The 25360-nt window shown below is 36.0% G+C and overlaps 1 long non-coding RNA gene across 1 annotated transcript; it reads left to right on the top strand.

Moving 5' to 3' along the window:
* The first annotated feature begins 5477 nt into the window (after positions 1-5477).
* LOC138893293 (uncharacterized) lies at positions 5478-7638 on the top strand. The gene is made up of 2 exons (XR_011408431.1): positions 5478-5587; positions 7019-7638. It is a non-coding gene; the product is annotated as an uncharacterized lncRNA (long non-coding RNA).
* Positions 7639-25360: the final 17722 nt, after the last annotated feature.

Raw genomic sequence — 25360 nt, forward strand, 5'->3', positions numbered from 1 at the left:
ACATTTTTGCATACAAAAATTATCATTTATCCAATGACATGTAACAGTCAAACAATCATTTTCATTAACAACACGACCAATATCAGAAGCAAGAGAAACTCTACAAGAAAGACTAGCGAACAAATAACGGATATATATCTGATATTGTCCAACAAGCCTAAAGATATCAGATCTACAAGTAATTCTAGGAATACCTTTAAACAAAGGGTTATAAATTCTTTGAATATAAGTAACAAGATATGGTGAAGCAGCAAAACTAAAAGGTAAACAACCTAAAATAATTATTTTAGCTAATTCTTCACGTTCTTTCATTAAACCGCCAGTACCCGGGTTAAGTTTTTGTTTCCCACCTTCCTTATCAACACCCCATGCAATAGGGTGGTTATATACCATGTTCCTACGAAGTTGACCCATTCCCCCTGCCTTACCTCCGGTCTCATGTTTACAAACTTCCTTACAAATTTGACATCTTACATAATTTTTATCTTCTTCTAGTCTTTCAAAAAAATTCCAACACTTACTTCTTAATCTTCGATTCCTCTTAATAGGGAGGGTAGGCCTACCTGTATTACCATGACCTCCACCCCTAGTATTTTGAGTTTGACTAGCATTACCAGGTGTAGCTGGTGGTGTTTCAAGATTATCAGGTGATTGAATATCATGTAAATTATTATCTATACCATAATTATCTAGAAATTGCTTATAATCTATATTTAAATTTTCAGGTGAACTTTCAGAAATATGTGTCAAGCTACTAGAAGAACCAGCACCACCTCTTGATTTTTTTAGAAGTTTCACTCTTACTACTACCACCCCTACTAGTACACAGTTTTTGGGCTGCTCTAAATATATCCATTATGTAATTAAATTAATAATTCTAAATAATAAAATAAAAATATACACCAAAGAAGATAAAGAGATGGAATGAGTGTACCGGAATTTCGGATGCCACACTAAATTTGATATCAAACTTCAGTTGATAGACTGATACTTGATATTTGATTATATTGAATAATGGTACCACACTTCACTTGAATACTTGATATTTGATAATTATAATTTTATAGTGACTAAAGTAAATATTTGATGAAACTTGAAATAATAAGTAATAGAGAATTTAAGAGCAGTAAGCAATATTATCAAGAGAGAATTGAGAGACAATTAAGTAGTAAGAGAGAAAATTGTGAGAAAAGAATAAATAACAAGGGGGGATATTTATAGCTTTTAAAAGGTTAAAATTATAATTTATCAATTATTAGGGGTGGGGGTTATTTTCTTAAGGAGGTTAGGCCGAAATGGTCATTTTTGCAAAAAATGGTCGTTGCCCAGCGATCATTTTTGAATTTGACCGTTGGCAACAGTCAAATTTTTATTTTTTTTTACAAATTTAGAACGGTAACTGGGTTGCACCGGGTTGTAGCCCGGTAAAAATCTGGTAAAGGGGAACCGATTACCAAAAATTATTCGTTCCCGCCCGGCTTCCCCCCCCCAACCCTTCCCAACCCGTTCCACCCCTATTGTACCTGGCTGACCCGGGCTGACCCGAGTCGAACCGGGTTTTTATTGTGCTAGTCCGGCCCGATTAACAGGTATATTGTAAACCTCCATTGATTTGCCTATTTTCTATTCGAACATCTGATTTACTAGGCGTTGGTAAGTGGCGCCAGTATTTTTTAGTCTGAATGGCATTACGTTACAGCAGTAGGTACCGTATTTAGTGATGAAGGATGTTTATTCGTAGTTGCCCGGGTTCATTCAAATTTGGTTGTACCCAGAGTAGACATCGAAAAAACTGAGGATCTCGTGGCCGGTCGTGGCATCGATCATGCGATCGATGTTTGGCAGTGGAAAGAGTCCTTGGGGCATGCCTTATTTAAGTCTTTATAGTCTACACACATTCTTAATTTATTCCCCTTTATGGACTACTACTACATTTGCTAACCAATCTAGGTACTTAACCTCCCGGATGGACCTTATTTTAAGGAGTTTAGATACCTTGTCCTTAATGAATGCATGCTTGACTTCGGGTTGAGGCCTCTTTTTCGTCTTGACAGGATGAAACTTCGGATCCAGGCTTAGCTTGTAAGTAGTTATCTCCCGCGGAATCCCTGTGATATCGAGGTGAGACCAAGCGAAACAATTTATGTTAGCTATAAGGAATTGAATGAGTTTTTTTCTGAGTTCGGGACTTAGCCCTGTACCCAGGTGTACCTTACGATCAGACAGACGTTCGATCAATATGACTTGCTCCAGTTCTTCGATTGTTGATTTGGCGGCATTGAAATCATCGAGGACTGTGAAAAACCAGGGAACTCTATAATCAGCGTCCTCATCTGTCCCCTGCTTCCTCGGTTCGATCAAGGCATGTATCGGTAATTGCTATTTAATTTCGTCTGTGGACACCAAACTTAGACCCTTCGATGTCGAAAGTGCGGATATCGGGATCACCTCATCGACCGCGAACATCTCCTTTGTGGTCGGTTGTTCTCCGTAAACTATTTTAATTCCTCCTGGCATCGAGAATTTTAGCACTTGGGGCATAGTCGAGGGTACTGCCCTCATGTTGTGAGTCCATGGTCTCCCGAAAAGAGCATTGTACCTCATGTCTCCTTCGATCACGCAGAACTTTGTTTCCTGAATGGTTTCGGCGGTGTTCACCGCTAATGTTATCTCCCCTTTAGTGGTCTCACATGCCATGTTGAATCCGTTTATAACCGTGACTGCAGGCACGATTTGGTCTTGTAGACCTAGCTGTTCCACGACCCTCGATCTAATGATATTGGCTGAGCTACCTGGAACAATTAACACATGCTTAACTCGAGATTTAGATATGAGTACAGATATTACCGGTGCATCGTTGTGGGGTTGTACGATTCCCTTAGCATCCTCGTCGTTGAAAGACAAGGTTCCTTCTGGTACGTAATGTCGAGTCCATTTTCCCCTGGTGATGGATACTTTAGTGCGCTTTAACATCGTCCCCTAGGGAACGTCGACCCCACCGATGATCATGTTAATGACATACTGAGGCTCCTCCTGCTCGATCTACTTACTAGAATCTCTATTCCTGAAATGATTTTCGGCTCGATCGCTCAAGAACTCTCGGAGATGTCCGTTGTTGAATAACCGGGATACTTCCTCTCTCAATTGTCATCAATCTTCTTTTATGTGGCTGTGAGTGCCATGATATTTACATATTAAGTTGGGATCCCTTTGGGTTGGATCGTACTGTAAAGGTGGAGGCCACTTGGTGTCTTTGATGAATCCGATGGCAGATATGATAGCAGCTGCATCGACGTTGAAGTTGTACTCTGATAACCTCGGTGCTTCTTTAGGCCCGATGGGCCTTTTGAAACCATTTTTGCTCACGAGTCCTGGTTATTTTGACCTCGATCGCTTCTCCTTTCACTTTTCATAGGGTTTCGTCCGGACCCGTTACCCCTACGATCACAGTTGTACGGTTGATACCGATCTGTACTTGACCTTGGTTCACGATCAATTTCTCTTTTGGATCTATCACTAGCTTGAACGGGATAAACAGACCCGGAAGGGGCCCCAAGTTGATCATCTTCTACCCTAATTTTTGATTGGTATCGGTTATGCATGTCGGCCCAAGTCACAGCCGGATATTCTACTAGAATTTGTTTCAACTGTTGTGAAGCTAATGAGCTTCGAGTATTGAGTTATTGGGTGAAGGCCTGAACGGCCCAATCGTCTGCCACCGGCGGCAGGTCCATCCGTTCCATTTGAAACCTTGACACGAACTCCATGAGTATCTTGTTATCTCTTTGATTTACCTTGAAAAGGTCCGACTTCCTGGTCTCGACCTTGATGGCTCTGGCGTGCGCTTTTACAAAAACATCTGCAAGCATAGCAAATGAGTCAATAGAATTGGGGGGTAAGTTGTGATACCATATAATAGCTCCTTTTGACAAAGTCTCTCAGAACTTTTTCAACAACACAGATTCGATCTCATCATCTTCCAAGTATGAGGTCACATGTATGAGGTCACATGTTCATTTGGATTAGTTGTTCCGTTGTACTTAGTAATTTCAGGCATGTGGAATTTGTTCGGGATCGGCTTCGGAGCCGCGCTCGGAGGAAAGGGTTTTTGAACAAACTTTTTGGAGTCTAGGACTTTCAATATCAGTGGTGCTCCGGGAATTTGGTCGACCCTGGAGTTGAAGGTCTCCACCTTCTTGTCGTTGCCTTTGATCTTCTTTTCTCCCATTTTTACCCGTTTTGTCAATTCCTCGAGCATCTTTACTATCTCAGGGTTGGTCTCGGGTTCAACTTCATTTGGCCTATCTATGGCTGGTTCATTTCTGGGAGTGTTTTCCCGGGACGGTTCGGGCTCAACTCTATTGGGAGCGCGGCTTTGGTTCTGCAGTTGGGCTATCGCTGCCTACTGAGCCTGTAGCATTTCAAAAATTACCCGTAAATGGATCCTATCACGGACGTTATTCTCAGGATCATTGGGCAAATTCTTGTTAATAACCACATGTGAGTTGGAGTCAATCGGGTCCGTGACCGGAATTATGTTGGGATTGGCAGGGGCACCTCGTTATCGGGCACCATATTGTTGTTCTCTCCATGGTGGCCAGATTCAGATCTGTGTTTAGAGGGACAGATTGGGAGTTTGACATTTTAAACTTAGACCTGAAATCAAAGACACTTCAAAGAACAAGTGTGAAGTAGGGTGTGTTATGGAAATTTGTATAAAACAACCACTATTATCCTTAGTCCCACGGTGGGCGCCAAAAGGTAAAAAAAAATTCTATTTAAATGATTGCCGGTTCTTCATCGATACATGCCGGAATTCACGCCGCGATATTCGGCAGGTCGCAAATATTATGGTCTTCTGTTGGTCGTGCTTGATTGCCCGACAATGTCTTCCGAAGTATTTCATGATTTGGATCGATCTCGAATCATGACCCCGATATTATCGAAGGCAGACAACATGCCCCCGGATTCTGACTCGACAAGACCTTTGTTTCGATTTCGATCCTTCGCAGTCATATCTAGAGTTTGTTTTACCCTATTGGATGCCGGAGTGTATCATAAGCCCGGTTTTTACCCGTATATAGAGAGATAAAAGAGGGGTGAGGGAGAAGGTTCCATAAATTGAACATACAAAATATATACACAATAACAATTCTAAAAGGTAAATCAAGTTCAAATTGTGCACAACTGCTTATATCGATTACCTCAAGTGTGGTTATTTCTGAAAAATCTTAAAGGGATGGAATCCAAGCACCAGCAAGCTTTGACGAGCAGGCGTTGAAAGCATGTAAAGTAATCACTACTAGCTCTTTAATACCGAATCTTCAAACATTTCAGTAGCAAAAAAATTCAAGCTAGAAAACCTTTCTCAACTACTTCCCACTCCTTGCCTTTGCAAGCATTATTTGGTAGTTTAAGGGCCTCAAGTTTGGGCAACTTACTTACAATGCTCAAATCCTTCCACCGCAAACAAGTCCCCTAAAAAGCTCGCTTCTTAAGGTTTTGTGGAAAAGCATCTGATGGAGGAAGGACTAAGGAGCAAAGGTGGAAATCTTTTCAATATTCCCCTACTTGGATGACCAACTCGGTGAGCTATCTCTTCCTTTTTATACACTGTTTTGATCTGAAATTTCAATTCTTGGAGCTGATCTAAGTAGCAAAGATCCTGAAAGACCGTGTCGTTGCTTCTACATCTGTAGTCCTGGTGGACCCCACATATGTGTAACTTCTTTAAGTTGGGCATTAGTCTAAAGACTGACGAAGTACAATAAAAAGGATTCCACCCGGAGAGACATCGCAAATTTTTCAAAACCAAACTTTTCTCTGTAGGCTCAACATAATATAAGTAATTCCAGTCGAAACAGAGGTGCCTCAATTGCGGCCTTGTCAAAATTTCTGATGGTAATATGAAATGATGCGAGGCCTCAGGATTCCCAAGCTTAAGTATGAAAGTTTGCAGATAACGTAGGCTAGATATTGATGGAGGAATGTCTACTGAAGAGGGAATCCAAGCCTGTATCCAACTGGGAAAAGTTAGGTATTTCAAGTGGATTAAATCAAGTATCCAACTGGGAAAAGTTAAACACGTCAATGAAGCAAGATCTAGGACTCTCACTAGCTTGAAACGTAATAGGTCTGGCTTAAGGTATCTATAAAAAACGAAAATAGAGCGGGCCTCATTACAATGGCACCTAGCTATATCTTCAGTATTAACATCTTTAATACTGATCCGCCCTCGACTCTTAGAGGAAAAATGCATGGATTGTGCACATGGATTTTGATCATTCTTTCCGTTGATAACATTCACAAACTTTAAGTTTCGAGCTTCTCTCAAGCAGAGTTCACGGGTCTGGGTCACATCATGCATTCCGCAACATTGGATTTTTCCATCAAAACTCAAATGGTGAATGAAAATTAAACTTCTATCTATAAGATCTTTTAGACATTCTTCCGCAACTTCTTCAATGTTTTTCGTCTCTTCTATCTTCAAAAATCCCTCCACAACCCATAATTCCATAACTTCATTGACAAAAATCAATTTATCCTCGGGGAAGATTGCAAAATACAAAAAGCATGCTTTTAGGTGATGTGGCAGGTGATGGTAACTTAAAGCCAACACTCTTATGCAATGGACGTCAAGATCTACGCTTACCACTGAACTTACATTCTCGGCAATACTTTTCCACTCATTCAATGTTTTACCAATTTTGGAGAGAAGTCCAGCAATCACAACAATAGCTAGAGGCAATCCTCTGCATTTTAATGCAATTAGTTTACCAAGTTGTTCAAATTCAGGGGGGAAGTTGTCTTTCGCAAATACCTTTTTGTACAATAAACTCCAACTTTTATCAAAATTCATGAGGCGCATTTGATAAGGAGGCTTACCTGAACTAGCATATTCAACCACTGATGTTTGGTTATAATTACATATTTTTAGTGCATTACTTATCTTGCATTTTGGAGCTTTAATGCTAAACTATATTATATTTGTGCTTAATTGAATCTATTTTATGTGTAGGTACGTTGAAGACGAAATTGGGAGCAAAGTTGAGATTTTATGCGTATTTTATATACTACAAGAATGGAGTTATGATTATTTGATTGTTGGATATATAAGGATTAAAAGGCTAACATTATAAAGGAAAGCAAAACAAAGAAGAAAAAACAATTTGAAAAAGAAATGGAGGAGTTAAGTTAGCACTAACTCTATGAGAAATCAGAAAATGAGAATTGAATTAAAGAAGTGAGCGACGCAAGCTTTGCTGCTCGCTATGGAGGTCGCGTCGCACAGTGTGTACCGAGGTGGACCGTGCGTTTTGCCTCGCGAGGCGAGGCTTGTAGCGAGCGAGTTCCGGATTTTTAAAGCCTATTTTGTCTCCTATTTGGTTTGGACTTGGTTATTTCGTTTAGGTTTTTTCCCAACTCATACAAATAGTCATTAAACGCCATTTTTAGGAGAGTTTTGCGACCGGAAGCAAGAACATCAGGCTTGGAGGAGGCTTCTAATTAATTTTTCTTCTCTTCTTTTCTTTTAATCTCATAGTTTATTAGTTCTAGAGTTGTTGGGTGCTACATGAACGTTGTAGTTTGAAACTTGAATTGTTCTTATTATTTTATCATATTGGTTTATTTATTCAATCTTGCACTTAATTATTTGATTGTTTGATCACCAATTGAATACTATCTACGAATCTAGGATTGAACTCGAAAGAAGGAATTCTATATTGCATATAAGATTGAGTAGAGCAAGATCTTAACTCTGAGGGGGGAGGGAGGCGGATTTGAAGTTAGGATAGGAATATATCTAATCGCCTTGTTTGGTTACTATACAGGAATTATTAATGCGTTCTTGTTAATTCTAATTCCATAGGAATATAGGCGTTAGATTAGCTTGAATAGGCGAGCAGTACTTCGGGAGAAGGCTACGAGTAATATTAACCCTGTCAACCAATAAATCAGATAAATTAATTAGACAATTTAAGTGAAAAACTCAACGGGATTGTTAGCTAACCCATAGCTCTAGAATATTCACTCACATTGAATTCGTCTTCAAGCTTGTCGTTGTTTTCTTTAATCTCTTAATTTGTTACTCTAGATTAATTTTAGTTAAATATTCATACGTTAGGATTTGCTTGAATAGATTAATTATTTGGTTTAATTTAGTTGATAGTTAATCACAAGTCCCTGTGGGTACGATATCTGGACTTACAATCATATATTACTTATCGGCCACGTATACTTGCGTATGCGTTTGGGAGCAATAAGTTTTTGGCGTCGTTGCCGGGGACTTAGAAATTAACTATTATACTATATTAGATTTTTACTTTTTATCTATTTAAGTTTTTAATTTTAGTTTAGTGTAGTTAGTAATACATTTTTTTACATGACATCTTTGAACGAAAAATGGTTGGATAATAAGTATTCTTGTTTTTGTGATCCTTGTCCATATTGTAAAGGACCCCACTTGTGGCAATATTATAAAAATATTCTCACGACCGAGTTGTGTGCTCCATCTCAATCATGTACTATTTGTGGTGGTAATTGGAATAATTGTCCTAAGTGTTGTTATCCTACTCCTATCCCTTTTTATGTTGATTCTAATAATTCTTATGAGTTTGACAGGAGTAACGAATTGGATGATGTGGAACATGATGTTCGCATTCTTGATATACACATGAAATTATTAGAGGAATATGGAGGTTTTCGTGAGAAAATTACGAATGAGATGCAACACTTTATAGAAGGAAGAGTTGAACTGGGACAAGAGATCGACCAATTTGGCAGTTCTATTCGTGACTTAGAGGCTCAACTGAGTGCAAAGGTTGATGCGTGTAACACCCAACAATTTAGTGATGAGTTGTGTGAAGTTGAAAAAGATCTTCTAGGCTAAATTGATGAGCTAAAACGAGAATACCAATCATTAGACCATGCTTTTATTGATGATGACGAGGTTGAGGAAGTATATATTATTGAGGATGTCAAAAATAATACAGTTTTGGAGTTGGGGCGTGTTGGTCCTCATTCTAAATATTTTTCAACATTATGTTTGGATGGAGACATGGAGATCGAGCCTTTGGAGAGATGTATAGATGAAGAACAAGACCCTTACATTCTAAAATTTACCACACCAAAAAGACAAAATGGCATCCCTCACTTAAAGGCCAAGAAGTGTAAGATGCGATATCCATTGCTTGGTTCTTTTGTATTCACACCACCGTCCCAGGAACGTGATAGAAATATCGATGCAAAATTGGGAGCGCAATTCATATCCTCAAAGTGGAAGGAAAAGTGGTGAAAGTGATGGCGCCGTGCCGCGACGTTAAATCAAGCGCTTGTTGGGAGGCAACCTAATTTTTTTATTTGTTTATTTTTTTTGTTTTTTAATTTATTTTTTTAATTGTGTTATCTTTGTAGTGTTTATTTTTGTATTTTGTAGGAGTAGGAACATGGACTGAAAGCCAATAGGCATGGAAAAAATCGAGCAGATGGTTGGAACTAAGTGTGAGGTATCCGCACAAAGGACCATACCTGGGAGAAGTCTAAGTATCCCGTGAGCTGCTAATTCTTCGGCCTTTGGCCTACCAGGGAGTCTCTTTTGCCCTCTTGTTATTTATAGTGTGCATTGAGGACATTGCACAATTTTAAGTGTGGGGTGAGCAGATTGTCCGGGTATTTTTCTGTGTTGTCTTAGCTTAGTTGTATTACTCGTTCTTAATGTAGAAAAAAAAAATTCATAAAATTTTGGACTTCTCCCGACGATGGATCTCATTCGACAGATTTCTTGAGGGATTTAAGTTAAAAGAAAAAAGACAAAAATATTTTCTTTTGTTAGGTAGTGTAATAATTTTCCCTTGGTTTTTCTTTGTGTCGCGGTTCTTTTTCAAAGGTTTTATTTGAATCAAGTGTAATTAGTTTTATTTTTTTTAGGAGTAGGAGCCACTGTGAGATGAATTGAATTGAAGAAATATCTCTTGACTTTGTTATGCCTTGAGAATAGTGAGTACTTTGGTTGTGACGCTTAGGCTCAGTTTTTGACTCTTGTATAAGTACCTTAAATCATATGATCTTAACTTTGCTTAACTGCTTTGACTATAGTGTCTTGATGAGTCCGATTCTGAGTGAGTTATGTGCCATATGTGTGTGCGATTTATGTGTTATTCTGTGCATTGCATTTTATGTCTAGAACTTGCCTCGTGTGTTTGCGAAGCGAAATAATAGTTTTTTCAGTCTGGGAAGTGATATAGGCGTTTCTTTATTGAACCAGTTATATAATTTACCCACCTAATTGTTATGTATCGTATTTAACCCCTTTGAGTCTGTAATCCTGTTGCTTTGGCAACCACATTACAAGCCTTACCCATTTGTTTGAATTAACCATATATTTGAACCTTTTCACCTCTCATGAGCACTTGAATTGTTATGAACTTTATAAAAGTTAAAGTGTGGGGTGGTTGGTTAGGCTTTTGAGTGGAACTAATAAAATAAGGAGAAAGGTGCATTGTTTTGAAAAAAAAAATTATAAGCCACTTGAATTGAAAAAGAAAGAAAGGAAAGAAATAGTTGTATTGCTGTGAAAAATATTCCTTGATAGTGGGGACTCTTGATGTAATTATGCTTAAAGAAGTATGGAGTTAATATACATTGATGTGAAGGTGGAGTTATGGTTTGACATAAATATGGGGTTAAATATTAAAGTGTATGTATTAAAGTGCTTAGGGAGGTATAGTCACTATTATATTCAAATGTATCATACCCGATCCGTAACCTACATTACAACCAATTAAAGTCCTACTTGATCCTATACTGAATGAGCTTAATTAGTAGAATAGTATACTACGAGTAAGCCTATGGTGCATCTTTTGTGGCATATGAATGTTATTTCGGAGAGTGAGCGAATTATTTTTTATCTTGAGTTCCTAATTGTTCTTAAATTTTTATTGTGTGTGTAACTACTCTCTTTTGTTGTGTGAGGGCACTTGATTCATGAAGGAAAGGTAATGTCATTGACCTCTATGTTAGAATAAGTGAGTGAGTTGTGAATAATGTGTGGTACTTGTGAGTCAAATCTTGAGGCGAAGATGTTACACTTTTGTGCTTAGTATATTTTAAAGATTCTTGGTGTGATGAGTTAGGAAAAGAGTTTAAAAAGGTCGTATCTATATAAAGTATAGTTTGATTGCTCGAGGACGAGCAACGTTTAAGTGTGGGTAGTGATGTTTGGTTATAATTACATATTTTTAGTGTATTACTTATCTTGCATTTTGGGGCTTTAATGCTAAATCATACTATATTTGTACTTAATTGAGTCTATTTTATGTGTAGGTACGTTGAAGACGAAATTGGGAGTAAAGTAGAGATTTTATATTTATTTTGTACACTACAATAATAGAGTTATGATTATTTGATTATTGGATATATAAGGATTAAAAGTTTAACATTATAAAGGAAAGCAAAATAAAGAAGAGAAACAATTTGAAAAAGAAATGGAGTTAGGCAGCTAGCAATAACTCTATTAGAAATCAGAAAATGAGAATTGAATTAAAGAATGAGCGACGCAAGCTTTGCTGCTCGCTATGGAGGTCGCGTCGCACAGTGTGTAGCAGAGGTGGACCGTGCGTTTTACCTCACGAGCCGAGGCTTGTAGCGAGCGAGTCTTGAATTTTTAAAGCCTATTTTATCTCCTATTTGGTTTGAACTTGGTTATTTCGTTTAGGTCTTTTCCCTACACATACAAATAGTCATTAAACGTCATTTTTAGGATAGTTTTGCGACCGGAAGCAAGAACATCAGGCTTGGAGGAGACTTCTAACTAGTTTTTCTTCTCTTCTTTTCTTTTAATCTCATAGTTTATTAGTTCTAGAGTTGTTGGGTGCTACATGAACGTTGTAGTTTGAAGCATGAATTGTTCTTATTATTTTATAATATTGGTTTATTTATTCAATCTAGCGCTTAATTATTTGATTATTTGATCACCAATTTAATACTATCTACGAATCTAGGATTGAACTCGGGAGAGAGAATTCTAGATTGCATATAAGATTGAGTAGAGCAAGATCTTAACTCTGAGGGGGGAGGGGGGCGGATTTGCAGTTAGGATAGGAATATACCTAATCGCCTTGCTTGGTTACTATACAGGAATTATTAATGTGTTCTTGTTAAACCTAATTCCATAGTAATATAGGCGTTAGATTAGCTTGAATATGCGAGCAGTACTTCGAGAGAAAGCTACGAGCAATATTAACCCTGTCAACCAATAAACCAGATAAATTAACTAGACAATTTAAGTGAAAAATTCAACGGGATTGTTAGCTAACCCATAGCTCTAGAATATTCACTCACACTGAATTCGTCTTTAAGCTTGTCGTTGTTTTCTTTAATCTCTTAATTTTTTACTCTAGATTAATTTTAGTTAAATATTTATACGTTAGGATTTGCTTGAATAGATTAAATATTTGGTTTAATTTAGTTGATAATTAATCACAAGTCCTGTGGGTACGATATCTGGACTTACAATCCTACATTACTTGTCGACCACGTATACTTGCGTGTTCCTTTGGGAGTAATAAGTTTGTCATATTCCGAGTAGTCATAAGTATTCGGCTTCCAATGTTCTAGTCTGGGAAACATAGTTTTATATCATCCCAAGCTCCTGAAGTCCATATGTCATCAATGACTATCAAGTACCTCCTGCCTTTTAGAAGCTTCTGCAGTTGGTCGGCTACTTTTCCATCATCTTGCTCATAAAATTCATGCGTCTTTCCACTTATAGAAGAAAGAAGGCCTAGAATTACATTTCTCGCATGATACTCTTGTGATACAGTAGCTTTTGCACTAACGTCAAAGTGAGACATAATGAATAGATCATTGTAGATTTTGTTAGCCAAAGTTGTCTTGCCTAGACCCCATCCCTACAATTGAGACAACTTCTAATTCACTTGCTCCTCTAGCAAGTTGATCCTGCATCATCTCGACTCCAAGTCATGTTGAAATGCTCTGGCGAGGGTCATATTTTCCACTTCTAGACCTTTGCTCTACATCACCATCCACTTGTTCATCGCAAAATCAATGTGTCCAACCGCGAAGTTCCCAAAAATCTATTCTTTGTGTAACTGCACTTTCTGCTAAGGAAACTTTTCTTGATTCGGAGTCAACCATAAGTTCTATGCTACATGCAAGCTCTATGATTTCAGCTCCCAAGCTTGTCAATGCCTCAAGGAAACTTGAAGAGTAAGTCCGATACATTCCATAGATTGCTTGATGGTGCTCATAAGAGAAGTAATAGCAGCATAAGCCATGACCCTTTTAATCCTCGTATGTTTTGATGCTTTTGAGAATTTTTTTATCAGTAAACAAAAAGAGCAAAGTCCCTCTTTTTCCTAACTTAATTAGAAAAAAGACAGTTTCTATCAAAACATATTGCTTAGGGAAGAAAAGAGGTAAACTTGGAAACCCGTTGTTCACACTACAAGTGGTCTTGACTTTAGAAACTACAAGACATTGGTGTCCAGCACTCTTTTATTGACTTCTGAGTTTCTTGAACACGATTTTGCTTTTCTCTTCCTTTTTTTCCTTTTCTTAAATGCTGAATCTTATATTTGTATGGCCCTCCCTTAAAATGATATCTTCAAAGTTGGAAATATTTTGGAAGTGTTGCGATTGGAAATTTTTACCGTGATTAAGAAGCAGCAGAACGCTTCACTTCTCCACAATTTCTAATTTTGTAATCAGACGATTAGCGGAAAAAAGTGACTCGATATATATACTTCTTCAATGTAGGATCTCAAGCTTACACAGGCAAGTATTCTAGTCAGAAGCGAATACAGTATTTATGTTTAATGAGTTCGTGTTGGGATAAACTATTAACCATGCGGTTTAGACATAGTATTTTATTTTATTCTTTATAAAATAATTATTTATTTAATTTATTCAATTCAATAAAATACTATTTTAAATAGATCATTTGTTACATGTGTGTCCTTTTAGTTATGTAATAGATAATTTAGTGTATGGAGTCTTAGTTCATGCACAAAAGATTAAATTGTTGGTTCACATAATTAATAAACTATGTTCACAATCAAAGATATTATTGGACAAAATATCTTGATGATTGTAGCACAAGATTATGGTATAATTTGTCTTGATTATGGGAGTGGTTTTACTCCGACTTCTTGTGCTAGTATGCTTAGTGTATATTGAACGGACCAAGTAGAGAAAAGATATTTTTGTACTGAATATATATAAAATATTTTCTCTAATTCATCAAATGAGCTTATACTCCTAACCTTGATATAATTATTATGATCAATGTAATTTGTTTATTGTTTTGATTTATCAAAAGGTACGACTCTATTCAGAGTTAGTGTATGCGTATTAGATTGGACAATAACGAATAACATTTGTAAAATAATAATAAGTTGATAGAATCCATGACTTGGTTTTGAGTTTGACGATACCCCTTTATGTGAGCTTATAAGTTTTCATGTAAAAACCCGGTCGGTGGATTTTGTATCCGTCACATGAAATGGTTTAAGCGGAATTATAAAGGATTTAATTAGTTGATTAAATTAAATTTTCAGTGATTTAATTTAATTAACTGGTATTTGAGATCTTAACATGGGGAGTTAAAATAAGTGTTACTGTGGTCCATGCTAATTAATTATAGTAAGAATTAATTCATGCTAATTTTGAATTAATATTATAATGCCTCTTATTATTTCTGTGGTCCCTGCTATACCTAGTAAAAACCTGAACTTAACTTGGGTAAAAAGTGACTTGGAAGAAAAGTCATCCGGTAGAGTTAGAGTAGGATTCTACTTGTGTAAGTCAAATCCTACACGTTTTTGGAGCTAATTTTCGAACAAAAACTAGTCTACTTAAGGAAGACTAATTTCACTCAATAACTCACTTTTTAGAGTTGTATTGTTCTTGCCCACTCAAAGCAAATTCGTCCAAGGTTTTACTAGGCATATAGCAGAAGATTGCAGCCCTGGATTCTAGCTCTGTGGAGGATTTGTGCAACAATTTCAAGAGGTTAGTGCTTCTAATCTAGCAATTATAGCATTGTCTAGTTTACATGTATTTGATACCAGGATTGTTTGCTTGCTTCCGTTGCGCATGTTCTAACAATTGGTATCAGACGTCGTCTTACATCTAACTAGATAATGTAATACAACATGAATAAAGTAATATTAAAACGTGTTGTTTAATGATACATGTTTGGTATGATTATTCTATATCAAAACGTGATTTTATTTATTAGTATTTTAATTCTGAAATTATAAATTAATATACATATCCATAAACAGTGGTGTTATATTTAATGACAATCTGTTTAATTACGTTTTTGATGAATAACAGTGTTGGTTTTAATAAAAATGTGACTGTTTTTTCAGAGTACTATTAAATCTGTAATTATGGATTAATACATATATGCATAAACAGTGGATTAATATTATTAATCTGTTTTAGTTGCGCTTTTTGTCCATAATCACAGTGTTATATTAATAATAACATGTCTGTTTTGAATGCTATTAGTTCTGAAATTATGGATTAATATACGAATTATGAACAGTAGCGTTTGGAACGGTAAAAAGCATTCCACAATTCTGTTTGAACACGTTTTTATTAAATAATAAAAAAAAATTATTTTGAGTTCTGAAATAATATTTTAACATACAACAGTATATTATGTGATTTGAACCAGTCAAAATAATTAAAACCCTTAAAAACGCCAAAAACAGAATTCTACGAATAGGTCATGAATTTGGAATTCTGAAATTCTGTCGAACTCCGATTGACTTCAAATTTGGTAGGTTCATCGGAAACGTCCCAGTGAGTAATACACATCAGCTTCGCTCATGACGTACGTCATGTTTTTGGGAATTCGGGGTCGTTTAGATGGATTTTTGGACATTTTTTCTAATTTGAATTTAATTATTCTGAATACATAACTAATGATTTGAATATCTCTCAGATTAACCATATCTTCATCCAACCCACTTACCTCAATTTTGAACCAAAACAAGTTAGAAGGACAGAATTATGTTGACTGGAAAAGAAACCTTGATATTGTCCTAACTACTAAAGGTTACAAATTTGTAATCACTGATGAGTGCCCAGAAAAAGCTGAAAATGCTACTGATGATCAGGTTAAGGCCAATGACAAATGGGTCAAGGCTGATGAGATGGCGCGATGTTACATTCTTGCCTCTATGGCGAATGTTTTGCAACATCAGCATCAGTCTATGGGATCTGCTTACAACATGCTCGAAAGTCTCAAAGAGATGTTCAGTGAGCAAAATCGTGCGGCTAACCAGACTGCCATGAAAGCCCTTTTGAACACCAAGATGGATGAAGGATCATCGGTCATGGACCATGTTCTGAAGATGATGAGTCTTCTGAATGAACTGGAGGTCCTTGGAGCTGTGATTGATAAGGAATCTTAAGTTGAGATAGTCTTACACACTCTGACTGACAGTTTTCAATAATTTCGCTTGAACTAAAACATGAACAAAATGGATTTGTCACTGGCAAAATTGTTGAATGAGTTGCAAACAGCAGAATCTATTATCAAACAGCAAGCTCTAGTTGTGGCACTCAATGTTGAGAAAGCTTTAGTTTCTAAGTCGAAAGGTGGTAAGAAAAAGAAGAAGGCTCAAAAGGTCTTGGCACCTGGAGGTACAGCTGGTGTGAAAAAAACCCAAAGGAAAGTGCTATCATTGCAAGCAACCTGGGCATCACAAAAAGCAATTCCTTTCCTATCTGGCAAAGTTGAATAAGCAAGGTAATTCAAATTTACATGTCGTTGAAACTTGTTTAGCGACTGTCTCTACCATATTTTGGTGTGTAAATTCAGGAGCCACTAATCATATCTGCACTACTTTGCAGGGGTTTCAGAAAATGCGACGTCTAAGTGAGAATGAAATTTACGTTTTTCAAGACAATGGCGAGCCAGCACCAGCTTTAGCATTAGGAGATATTAGAGTTTCGTTTAGTAGTAATAGAGTTTTAGTTTTGAAAGATGTTCTCTATGTACTTTCTATTAGAAGGAATTTGATTTCGGTTTCGAAAATAATGGATGCTGGTTATAATATTTATTTTGCTAATAACTCTGCTGTTATTAAGTTTAATAAACGTTTTATCTACACTGTTGCTAGAGTACATGACCTTTTCATTCTTGATATATCTCCTCCTCATGTGCTACAACAACCAAAAGAATTAAACAACATTAATCTGCCACATAAAAGAAAACGTATTTCTGAATTGAGCCAAACTTATTTATGGCACTTACGTCTAGGTCATATAAATCTAAATAGAATTTCGAGATTGGTCTCTGATGGACCTTTGATTTCATTGAAAGTGGAGTCACTGCCAACATGCGAATCCTGTTTAGAAGGTAAAATGACCAAAAGACATTTTCCCTCAAAAGGAAATAGAGCCAGCAATAAGTTAGAATTAATTCACTTTGATTTGTGTGGCCCTATGAATATACAAGCAAGAGGTGGTTTTGAGTATTTTGTGACTTTCACAGATGATTACTCAAAATATGGATACATTTATCTGTTGCGCCGTAAGTCTGAATGCTTTGAGAAATTCAAGGAATTTAAGACGGAAACGGAGAAACGACGTGATAAATATATCAAAACATTGCGATCTGATCGTGGTGGTGAATACCTTTCTGCGGAATTCATTAAATACTTATCAGATTCTAGAATTACATCTTAATTATCTGCTCCAGGAATACCACAACAAAATGGTATAGCAGAAAGAAGAAATGGGACCCTTATGTAAATGGTTAGATCAATGTTAAGTTATTCCGATTTGCCTTCTTCCTTTTGGGGATATGCTTTAGAAACAGCAAATTACATTCTAAATTTGGTTCCTTCAAAGTCAGTACCTTCAACTCCAATAGAATTGTGGACTGGGCCAAGCCAAGTTTACGGCACATTCGGGTTTGAGGTTGTCCAGCACATGTGCTGAAAGGGAAAGCGGATAAATTAGAATCGAGGACAAAACTATGAATTTTTATTGGATATCCAAAAGGAATTAAAGACGGTTTATTTTATTGTCCCAAAGAAAAGAAGGTAATTGTTACGACAAATGCCAGATTTTTAGAAGAGGACTATTTAATGAACCATATTCCTAAAAGTAAACTAGTTTTACAGGAATTAAGTAATGGAGTAACTAATGACTCATCTATGGAACGTATCCCGGAAGCCAGTATTGGCATACCACTGCATTATCGTAGTGGGAGAAATGCCAAATAGGCAACAGAATGCACAAGAGCAATTGCCTGACATCTCACTACCCCAAAGTAGTGGGAGTAATGTTGAGCAACCTCAAACTGTTGAGCAACCTCAAGTTGTTGAGCAACCTGAAATTGTTCTGCAGCCTGCACTCCAGGAAGAAGTTAATGATATCCTAACACCGCAAGGTATGGAGGATAACATTGACGCTTCAGTTCCGAAAAATGATATTGTAATTCAACAACAAAATACTGCACTTGTAGTGACTAGTAGTAGTGGAAGAATAATAAGAAAACCTCTCCGTTTTGCGCTCTTGGGAGAATCTTATGATAGAATCCCTGAAGAGCCCAATACGGAACCTATTAATTACGACGAAGCACTACAGGATACAGATGCTGATAAATGGGTTGCTGCTATGAAATCTGAAATGGAGTCGATATACTCCAATTATGTCTGGGATCTTGTAGAACCACCTACTGGAGTCAAACCCATTGGTTGTAGATGGATCTATAAGAAAAAGAGAGGAGTGGATGGAAAAGTGCAAACTTTTAAAGCTAGGCTTGCTGCAAAAGGGTTTACTCAAAAAGAAGGGATCGATTATGAGGAAACCTTTTTGTCAGTAGCCATGCTTAAATCCATTAGGATTCTCTTATCCATTGTCGCTCAATACAATTATGAGATTTGGCAAATGGATGTCAAGATAGCTTATCTAAATGGAAGTCTTGATGGGTGCATGTATATGGCACAACCAGTTGGTTTCATAAAAAGTGACAATGAGCACATGTTGTGTAAATTAAAGAAATCTATTTATAGATTGAAACAATATTCTAGATCATGGAACACTTGTTTTGACGCATCGATTAAAACCTTCGGTTTTGATCAATTAAAAATGAGTCTTGTGTCTATAAGAAGTGGGATGGAGATAAAGTTACATTTTTTTGTTTTGTACGTAAATGATATTTTGCTCATAGGAAATAATGTGAGCATGTTGAATTCAGTAAAAGAATGGTTGTCCTCACGTTTCGATATGAAAGACTTGGGACATGTGGCATATATCCTTGGGATCAAGCTTATGTGAGATCGCAAGCGAAGGATATTAGGCTTATCCCAAGCACTTTATATTGATACTATTCTCACCAGGTTTAGCATGCAAGATTCCAAGAAAGGCTTTCTCCCTTTTCCAAGTAGCCTCTAATTATTTCTGTGGTCCCTGCTATACCTAGTAAAAATCTGGACTTAACTTGGGTAAAAAGTGATTTGGAAGAAAAGTCATCCGGTAGAGTTAGAGTAGGATTCTACTTGTGCAAGTAGAATCCTACACGTTTTTGGAGCTGATTTTCGGCCAAAAACTAGTCTACTTAAGGAAGACTAATTTCACCAAATAACTCACTTTTTAGAGTTGTATTGTTCTTGCCCACTCAAAGCAAATTCGTCCAAGGTTTTACTAGGCATATAGCAGAAGACTGCAGCCCTGGATTCTAGCTGTGTGGAGGATTTGTGCAACAATTTCAAGAGGTTAGTGCTTCTAATATAGCAATTATAGCATTGTCTAGTTTACATGTATTTGATGTCAGGATTGTTTGCTTGCTTCTGTTGCGCATGTTCTAACAGTTCGATCATTAAGGTTTTTAACATTGACTGACTCACTACATTTTTAAAATTAATAGTTCAGAATATTTGTCAAATTAACACACGTATAATCTCTCCGCGTCAGAAATACTAAATTTGGATAAACCCGCTGCTTAAGTGTTTAAATGATTCACGAATAAAAACTGTGGAGAAAAGGAACTTAGATTAACACTGACAAATTTAGGAGCTAAGAAAGCTGCAAAGGAATGCGATACAGAAGGCTGATTATAAATGCTTGAAAGAAATTTATGTTTTGAGCTTCTCTCAAGGTCAGGAATCACAACATGCATTCCACAAGCTTTGAATTTTCCATCAAATCTCAAATGGTGGATGAAAATTGAACTTCTATGTATGAGATCATTTAAACATTTTTCCACCACTTCTTCGATGCTATTCATCTCTCTTACCTTCAAAAAAACCCTTGGTTTCCTATAATTTCAAAAGTCTATTCACAAAAATGAATTTATCATCCTAGAAGATTGCAGAATACAGAAAACATACTTCTAGGTGATGTGGCAAGTGATGGTCACTCAAAGCCAATACTTCCATGCACTGGACATCAAGATCTCTGTTTACTAAAGGAAGTTATATTCTTTGCAATACATTTTTTACTCATCCAATGCTTTATCAATTTTGGGGAGAAATCCAGCAATCACAGCAGTTGCTCTTCTGCCACATGTTAATGCAATCTGTTTCCAACTTCTCAAATTCAGGAGAAAAACAATCTTTCTGAATGACCTTTCTATGCGGTAAATTCCAATTTTCATTAAAATTCAGGAGACTAAGGAGGCTTACCTAAGCTAACATATTCAGCCATCTCCATATTTTGAGTTAGTCAGGAGTATTCGGCTTCTCTTGTTACAGTTCGGGAAACATAGTTTTACATCATCCCAAGCTTTTTTAGTCCATATATCATCAATGACTATCAAGTACCTCTTACCTTTTAGAAGCTTTTGCAATTGATCAACTAGTTGCCCATCATCTTTCTTCTCATACAATTTATCAGTCTTTGCGCTTATAGGCCTAAGAGTGCATTTCTCACACTGTGAAGTAGTAGCTTTTGCACGAATGTTAAAATGAGACATAATGAGGGGATCACGAATGTCGAACCGTTATATTCTCGGGCTCTAAGGGAAGAGAGAGCTCTCAATGATTCAAGCTTTTTGTAGAACGTTTGCAAGTTAAGATCAGTAGATTGCATTGATTGTTGTATGCAGCTCATTAGGGAAATAATAGCAGCACAGGTCATGTCCCTCTTTCTCTCTTCTTCTTGTAGCCAAAGGCTAATTTCTCTTCATACATAAAGAGGCAGATTTCTCAATTTGATAGTTGTGAATTTCCAAAAGTCCATATTTCTCAAATAATAAACAGACAGAACAAAGTTGCCTTTTTTATATTTTTAACCTTATCAAAAATACAGGATGCTAATAGGGAAAAGGAGAGAATTGTGATCATTATCACATCCTAAAAGTGTCCACTAACTTAACTAATTTCTCAAACAAACAAATAGAAAGACAAACACCAAAGGTATCTCTTTTCTCTTAAATTTGCCAAAAGACGGATGCTAATAGGGAAAAGGAGAAAGATTTGTGATCAATGTCAGATCCTAAAATGCCCACTAACAGAACTCTTAGCAAATCGAATAATTCATAATATACAAATAAGTAAGATTTATTTAGAAATCCTAATATAGAATCTTCACTATAGTTCCACTCTATTAGCTTTAGAGTGATTATCCCTGCAAAATCTTGAGCAACTGACTACAAGAACCTGCATTATGTCAGTAGTAGACGGTTTTGCATGGGAAAAACCACTAACAGTATGCACCTTTGCAACAGTGTCCTCCCATATTCATTTTCTTCTATTCGATTTATATATATAGTTAAAAGGAATTCTAAATTATATATTTATGACCTTATGTAAATACAGGATGCTTCGTGCACCGGACTGCCCTTATATTTATGTTAAGTTGACATCCATTGTCACAAATGAATAACATGTATGGGTAAATGAAAAGGTGAATGCAGTGTACTCTATATCCATCAACAACTATGCCTCAATCATAAACAAGTTGGAGCCGGCTTTATGAATCATCAATGACCACGTTACTCCATTTAAACTCATTTCATGCCAATATTATGTACATACCCTGTATCCATTTACTTGAAATCCTAAATCCACCTCTATTGGCTTCTTAGTACTTGAGATATATCTCATTTACGCCCACCTATGCTTGCTTGATCTTTTAGTTTTAGGGCCTCAAGTTAGGGACAACTTACTCTCAACCATCTTGTCCTTCATAGCAGTAGTAGAGAATTGTACATTTCATGAAAATTGAACTTCTATCTATAAGTTCTTCCCAAAATTTCTCTGCCATAATTTCAATGCTTTTCTTCTCCCCTACCAGTATAAATTCCTCAGGAAACCATAATTTCATCAGTGTGTTGACCACGGTAAATTTGTTCGTTGGAAAGAATGCAAAATATAGAAAGCATGTTGTTAGGTGACGGGGCAAGTGATGATTACTCAAAGCAAGCACTCTCATGCATTGGACATCAAGATTTGTGTTTACCAAGGAAGTAGCATTCTTGACAACACTTCTCCATTTATCCCATGTTGTACCAATTTGTGAGAGAAGTCCAACCATCACAATAGTTGCTAGAGGCAATCCTCTAAATTTTAATGAATTTTTCCAAAAGTTAATGGGAAAAACAATCTTTCACAAAGACCTTTTTGTACAATAAACTCCAACTTTCATCAAAATTCATGAGGCTCATTTGATGAGGAGGATTACCTGAGCTAGCATATTCAGCCACTTTTATTTTCCAAGTAGCCAGGAGTATTCGGCTTCCATCGTTCCATTCTGGGAAATGCATGATTTACATCATCCCAAACTCCTGTAGTCCATACGTCATCAATGACTATCAAGTATTTCCAGCCTTTTAGAAGCTGCTGCAGTTGGTCTGCTAGTTGTCCATCATCTTGCTCATAAAATTCATGAGTCTTTCTACTTGTAGAAGAAAGAAGGCCTAGAAGTGCATTTCTGGCACAATACTCTTGTGAAACAGTTGCTTTTTCATGAATGTCAAAGTGAGACATAATGATTGGATTATTATAGATTTTGTTAGCCAGACTTGTCTTGCCTATGCCCCCATCCCTACTATTGAGACAACTTCTAGTTTACTTGCTCCTCTAACAGTTCATCCTTCATGATCTCGAATTCTTTTTCAAGGCCACCATCTTATTCTCGGAGTCAAGGGTCAATTTTTGGGCTTTGAGATATTCGTTATTGTTCAATGTTCACGCTATTTTATTATGCTCTAGTTATCACAATAATCACTTTAACCAGATTTTACAAACCTTTCACATAAAAAGTCTATTATGCCCTTTACATTATAAATCATCTCATTTATATAATACCTTCTATATTATATGCTATATAATATAATTTTACCCGGATATTTTACTTATAATTAAAATAACTTAATATTATTTTATTTATTATTTTTATAATATATTCGTATATTTAATTTTTTCTTAATATTAATTTTCAAGATATATAAGTAGCATTATTAATTTTGTCAGTAACACTACCGTGAACAAATATCAAGTAACATTACCGTGAACAAATCTCAAGTCTACGTTCTTAATCATGCTTAATGAAATATGTTTAATAAAAATTAAAAAATCAAAGCTTATTGATTTATCAGCCAAGCCATACCCATTAATTTAATAAATAAAATACCCATATTTAGCAAAATGACACATCAGATTAATACTTTCAAATAAATAATATTAACAGATAAAGCTTTAAAAAACTTAATATTAAACACAAATATCTTTGAAACTTCTTTTAAAATTTTTATTGACTATAAAAAAAACTATCATTTGTTAAATAAATCTGTTTTTATTATTTTAAATAAATATTAAAAAATAAATATTTTTTATCATTTTTATATTTAAAATATGTCATGTTTGAATATGATTAAACAAATTGAGTGCCATGAAAAAATTAAATGTATGGATATATTATAAAAATAATAAATAAAATAATTTAAAGTTATTTTAATTATAAGTAAAATACCTAGGTAAAAATATAATATAGTATATAATATATAAGGTATTACATAAATGAGAGAATTTATAATATCAAGGACATAATAGACTTTTTAAGTAAAAGTATTATAAAATCCGGCCAAGATGACTTTTGTGATAAATAGAGTAAAGTAAAATATTTTTTGTGTAACAAAAGAAAGAAAAGTGACTTTGGGTAATGAACACAAAGTTAAATGATTTTTACGTAACAAAAAAAAGAAAAGTGACTTTTGCATAATGAACACAAAGTTGAATAATCACCCATAAAATTTACTCATTTTTTCAAGAGGAAATGAAGCTTCCAAAAAGCTATTCTCCGTGTGATTGCATTTTCGGCTAAGAAAATTTCTTTTGATTCCAAGTCAATCGTATCTTCTTTGGTGCATGCTAGCTCTATGATTTCAGCTTCCAAGCTTGCCAATGTCTCATTTTATTACTTTCGAAATCATAAGTTTTAATAAGAAAGGAACTTTATACTTTTAAATCTGCGAGAATGTATAAAATTTGTAGTTTGTAAGAGAAATGAAAGGTGATGCTAATATATGAAACCGTAAGCATCAACTAGTATAACCCCAAAACCCGGTGTCATAAGTGCATGAGCATTTTTTTAAGGTGTACAATAATAATACAATATATGTCCAGAATGTAAATAAGACAGGATAAAATAAATAGTACGATGGAGACTCGATGGACTGCGATGCGTAGCCTGGAATGCAGCTCACATAAAGTTCCCTCATCATGTGCGCCTACGCGCCAAGATGATCGCCAAATGAACCTGTCAGATCCTGCACATTTAGTACAGAAGTGCATCGTGAGTACGTAAATCAACGCGTACCCAGTAAGTATCTAGCCTAACCCCGGAGAAGTAGTGACGAGGGGTCAACATCGATAATTACTAGATGTCAAATAAAATAATATAATAATTCATAACAGATATGAAGTGCACAACGATAATGGGGTAAATCTGTAAGTTACATAATCTTCCAAATATGTACTTCAAAGTATGAATTTCTCAATCTTATATTCTACCTTGACAGCTCAGAAATGTCAAGTGCCAATATCAATGAATAAGGAATATCATATAAAATGCTGGGCATCAGCAGAAAGATAATCTCGTGAGTGTTCAGACTACCAGCGATATAACGCACTATTATGCCGAGGTCGTTCGGCCTGATTCAGAATAATGTGTACACTGCCGAGGGTCAATCGGCACAAGCCATAGATGCATCTATTATACTGCCTAGGCGTTTGGTCCGCTCCACAAGAAATGAAGAAAGTTACCAAATTACGAGACACGTGCTTACAATACAGTACATGAGCACAAAGTGAATATAATCTTTAAGGTTTCTCAAATAACTTGCCAACAACCCGAGGTGATAAGGGTCGGCCTA

Source organism: Nicotiana tomentosiformis, chromosome 6, assembly GCF_000390325.3.
Source record: "Nicotiana tomentosiformis chromosome 6, ASM39032v3, whole genome shotgun sequence".
Classification (NCBI taxonomy): Eukaryota; Viridiplantae; Streptophyta; class Magnoliopsida; order Solanales; family Solanaceae; genus Nicotiana; species Nicotiana tomentosiformis.